Below are 6000 nucleotides of genomic sequence, written 5' to 3' on the forward strand. Positions count from 1 at the left end.
GTTTTTGCTGGGTTAAAATTTCTCTATATGATTTATTGAAAGAAATATTCAAGGCAAGTACAAGAAAAAATAATCAAAGAAACAAACTGAGTAATAAACTGACTTAATTAACCAACTAAAGACTAATAAACTATATACACTTGAAACCTGTACATTTAATTATATTTCAAAGTTTTATCTTTTGTAAGATGAGGCACACAGCTGAATATGTATGATCATATACACACAAATGTAAATACATCAGATTATTTTTTCAAAAGAGGAGAGAGCTTAACAATAGTTTTAAAAACTGCCTAATAACATGCTATACCTTTTAAGTCTACTAGTGGCATGTGCAAAAAGTTAATACTTACACATTTGAAATTCATTCCAAAATTTTACATGGAGTTAAAACTCAACTTATGATTATTATAAATTTATATTTAGTCAAATCTTACCTTTCCTAGATAGCTTGAAGAAACCTCAAAATACTGAACTCTATAAACTGCCATCTTAGCAGTGATATCCCTAAACCTGATTTGTCTTAATTCATTTTACTTTTCTGAACATACTTGTGCATATTTCTGAAGCTATATACTCCTCAAGAAAAAATATATACTAGTAAAATATCATGAATATTTTTGATTCATACTTATATCACAAACCTTATTCCCAGAATTTAAGGTCATACATTCACTAGTTTTATTTTTCAAATGTTAGAAGTTCAAATGTTGCATTAATAAAAGTGCTCTGAAAATGAAGATACTATTTTTCCTAATATTCCCTGGCATAATTGCTTTTTAGTTAGTTATAAAATCACAGTCTAAATAAAAAATTTCCCAAGAAACTGTGTAATTATTGACAGACTCTGTTCTCACTCTCTATATCTAATTGCTTAGTGAATAATTTCTGCAATTGTATGCACAATTAATTTAATAGTTACAAAACCTTCCTGTGTGTGATTTATGGGTATGCGTATATCTACTATATTGTTAACATAAAATTAAAAGAACATTCTTTTCAATTTTCAGTCTTTGGTTATCAGCTATCTGTGACATCTTTTTTTTTTTTGTATTTTGAAGAAAGACTTGAATATTTAGAAATATATGTATATATTTTTTCAAGTTTTGTAAACATAATTTTCTGTCAAAGTTACAGCTCAAATTGATATAAATGTTTCTTTCCTTCTCTTTGTGACATGGTTGAGTATCAGTTTTAGTATAAATTTGAATTTGCCCCTTTCAATTTATAAATGAACCTCCCTTCCCTTTTGTTTTAATTAGATGTTTTCTTCATTTTCATGTCATACAATATCTCCTTTCCCATTTTCCCCTCCAAAAAAATAAATAAATAAATAAAATTGAATTAAAAATCAAAAACAAAAACAGTATTCTCCCTTTGGGTCTCAAAAATCCTGTTTCCCAATTTTAAGTGGTTATCTAAGTAAGTGTGAGTCTGCTGTACATGCCTTAATTATCTAAAGTATAGAATTTAACACTAATTACTGAATTTTAAGTTAATTTTCTTTTGTTTTTTGTTTTTTTTTTTTTGGTTTTGGTTTTTGTTTTTTAGAGATAGGGTTTTTCTGTATATCCCTGGCTGTCATGGAACTCAGTCTGTAGACCAGGCTGGCCTCGAACTCAGAAATCTGCCTGCCTCTGCCTCCCAAGTGCTGGGATTAAAGGCATGTGCCACCACCGCCAGAAAATAATTCCCTGAAAAACATGGATATATGTTGTTTGAATAAATTTCTCAGTATTTGCCATGGAAAAATAACATTTCCATATCAAGTATTTTTCTTATTTATTGATCATTTTATTTGTTTACATTTCAAATATTATACCCGTTCCTGGTCTCCACTCCATGAATGTACCCTCCACACACCTTTCCCTTCAACTTTGCCTCTAAGAGGGGGCTCTCGAACCTACCCATCCATTCCTCCACAGGACCAAGCGCTTCCCTACCCACTGATGCCAGATGAGGCAGTCCTCTTCCACATATATAGTGAGAGCCTTGGACCAGCCCATGTATACTCTGGTTCATAGTTAAGTCCCCGGGTGCTCTGAGGTGTCCGGTTAATTGATACTGTTGTTCTTCCTATTGGGTTTCAGTCATCTTCAGCTTCTTCAGTCCTTCCCTAAGTATTACATTGGCATTCCCAGGCTCATTCCAAGAGTTGGCTGTATCTGCATCTGTCTTAATAGAAGCCATGAACTAGCCCATGTAAACTCTTTGGTTGGTTCTTTAGTCCCTGGGAACTCTAATGGGTCCAGATAATTGATAACATTATTCTTCCAATGGAGTTGCAATCCCCACTAGTTGATTCAGCCCTTCCTCTAACTCTTCCATTTGGGTCTCTGGCCTCAGTCTAAACGTTGGCTTTGAGAAGCCAAAAAAACATACAGTGGAAAAAAGACAGCATTTTTAACAAATGGTGCTGGTCTAACTGGCAGCCTGCATGTAGAAGAATGGAAACTGATCCATTTTTATGTAGTTGCACAAAGATCAAGTCTGAGTGTATCAAATACCTCCACATTAAACCAGGTATGCTGAATCTAATAGAAGAGAAGATGGGAAAGAGCCTCAAACACATCGACACAGGGGGAAATTTCCACAATAGAACATCAGCTGAGAAGTGATTCATTGCTAGCTTCTTACTCACTATGCCTCTTACCTGTCATTAGTCTGCTACATTGTTTTAATTAATTCTCTTATCAATGTGACAAACACATACCTAAAAAGCAGCAGATATGTGTAGGTAGGATTTATCTTGACTTTGGTTTTGACAGTGTAGTCCATTACTGCCAGGAGAAGGCATGGTAGAACTCATGAAAGCACAAGTTTGTCGGTGAGACACTACATTTAAACTCTCCAGAAATCAGATACATTCACACTAAAATAAGAAATACATTACAACCTATATTAGCTATTTTTCTGCTGTGATAAAATACAGTAACTTATAGATTTTCTTTAAACATTTACATTTTATTTTATAAGGCCCTGTGGGTCAAATTACTTGTTTCCAAGAACATTAGATCTGAGTTTGATATCTGGGTGAAACAAAGATGGAAGAAGAGGACTGATTCCACAATGTTGTTCTCTTTTGCTGGGAATCACTCTTGAATAAGCAGCCTCACAAAAATGAGTGGAAGTGAGATTTACTCAGTGGTTTACTGAAAACAGGATATATCCAGAAAGACTTTGGTATCAAGTCCAGTGTCCATTCTCCTTTTATACTCAAAACTACAAGGTAAGATGAACATCAAGCAAGCTAGATTTTTCCAGAACTTTGTACAATTTTTCCATTGTAGTTAGCTTGAAGGTTTTTCTTTTGCCAGGGTATATGATAGTGTTGACAAGTGTTAACATTTGTCATCAGGTTCCTATGGGAAATGAACTATAGTTTTAGCTATTTGTCTTGCTTCTTTTTTCCCAGGTAGTAAGGTAAACAAATTCTTGGCAAAAAGCAGTACCTTAAGTAAATCACCAAATAAATCAATAAGTCAGTATTTTATAATTGGTAATTTTATCTTATTCTACTTTACTATAATTACGTTCATAGAGTCATGCTACATTTCTCTACAAACACTATACTCACATAACATAATTAAATAATTATTAAAAATGTTTATTTTACATGTGTTCTTAATCTGTAGAACAATATTAACTTATTAATTAACAAAATACACATCATTGGTTGTATATCTACTAAAGAGTTCTAGATGATATTACTATATATTGTAGGATAAGGTTTATTTGAAAATAAAATTGTATACATAAGATTTTATTTTAATCTTTAAAATCATTTTTAGATATTATTACTTTCATTCCCTTCTTTCTTTACTCCTAACTCTCCTATGATTTTAACCAACTCCCCACATTTTCATAGTTTTCTTCTCTTTACCATCATTGGAATGTACATGTGCTGAACCATATTTGTACCTACATTTATGCTATCAATATCTACTCTATCTATCTATCTATCTATCTATCTATCTATCTATCTATCTATCTATCTATACATATAAGTGGATAAGAAAACAAATACAAACTGATGAGTCCATTCAGTGTTTCCTATTTATATTTTTCAAATGATGGCTATTTTGTAGTGGATAATATGTCAGGGGCTCATTCCTAAAGATGTCTAATTTTCTCTCTCAGCAGTTATTCATATTTTGTAGCTCTTCATCTAAAGTAGGGGCCCTGTGAGATTCTCCTATTTATTTTGGAATGTGAACTATTTTTGGAATTGTGCAGGTATTTTATTAGATGGCCATATTGTTGAAACTTCATGAGAATATCTCCTTTGTCATAGCTTAAACGTGTAATCTCACAACAGATTTTTATCTCCTTTGGTTCTTAAAATATTTTTTATTCTTCAGTGATATTCCCTGAGCTCTAGGTAGAGCATTACCCAAAGACTATTAGGGTTCATATGTCTACTAACTTTTATAGTAGTACTTCCAAAGTAACTAACAGGAATTTGAGGCAGTCAGCTTGAGTTGATGACTGAGGTTTCTTTCTCATGATGAGCTTCTGATGGTTGTAATTCTGACTCTTCTTTCTCACTGCATTCAAATTTCAATCATAAGACAAACAATGTATCTATTGAAAATAGTTTGCTGTCTACCTGTTTTCAAGCCCACAATGTTTCTAGTTTTGGGCAGTTTTGTCTTCCTTGTTACATAGCTGGATGCAGAACAGGATATCCCCAGATATAGGAGTCTACTTTGAGATAAGCATATGTGGGTCTGAAATTAAGGCTGGTCACCTCCAGAACAAGCTTTTAGTGAGTATATCAGCGTATCACAATTTGCTAATACAATACACACTATGAAGTGAAAAAAACTATAATATAAATTTTTTTTATGAAAACATTTTATGAATGCAGTATGGAGTTTTCCTCAGGGATAGATATGACCATCTACACTTGAAGCAGAACAAATATGGTAATTGTCAGAGTTTCCGCAAAGGAATGGTGCCTATTAGCATTTTCTCAGGGAAAAATTCTAGAGGGTTCAAGAATGCCACAGACTAATGATATTCTAATAAGTCCTCCATAACATCTTCATGGGTTTACTCCTTCCAGCCAAAGTTAAAACAGCATGTATAAGAGGTAATAAATTGACAAAATGAAACTTACTGATGGTATAGTTACCAATATATTCTCTGGGAAATGTATTGGTTACTTAGCTCTCCCTGTCCTATAAGTGGGTATGATGAACTGATTAGACTAACAAATTTTTCATGAATTGTGTGTGTGTGCATGCATGTGTGTGAGTGTTTGTATACATGTTATATACAGGTATCTGAACATCTGTGCCTCGTGTGTGTGCCTTGCACTTACATTTGTATGTAGGATAGTAGTTCATGATGCTTTTCTATTTTTTCCTTCAAAGTAGAGAGACTATCTTATGTCTGTACAGATGTTGCACTTATCAGTAATAAGTCTGACATCCTATGGCATGGACAGGAAGTAGAGAAAGTATTCTAGCATAGAACCAGGCACAGAAAGATCAATATTGGAAGATATGAGGGGATAGATAAGTGTTAACTAATCACAGGTAACCAGCCATGAGACAGAATGTAAGTTAAAATAATTTAGTTATTTTAGTTATGATTTAGTCAGAGTAAAGCCTAGCTATACATTCAAGGTATTTGTAAATATATTTTGAGTCTGAGTCTTAAATCTGGGACCATGGGCTGGGAAGAAGAACCATGCCGAACTTATACACTAAATTATTCTCCCCTCTAATTTTTGAGATGTTATCACTAAATGGAACTGGAGCTTCCTTATTTGGCTACACTAGTTAGGTAGAAAGATCAAAGGATTTTGCTGCCATTTCTCCCCATGCCCAAATTAAATAGTCTGAATTTGTATGTGAGTGCTGGACATTGAACTCAGTTCCTCTTGAATGCATGGCAAACACATAATTGACAGAACCATGTCCCCACACTTGGATAATAAAATCTTTTATTTGGTATTTCAGGGCCTTCTCTCTAAGAAGAATATATATATAT

The sequence above is a fragment of the Mastomys coucha genome, unplaced genomic scaffold, assembly GCF_008632895.1.
Source record: "Mastomys coucha isolate ucsf_1 unplaced genomic scaffold, UCSF_Mcou_1 pScaffold8, whole genome shotgun sequence".
Classification (NCBI taxonomy): domain Eukaryota; kingdom Metazoa; phylum Chordata; class Mammalia; order Rodentia; family Muridae; genus Mastomys; species Mastomys coucha.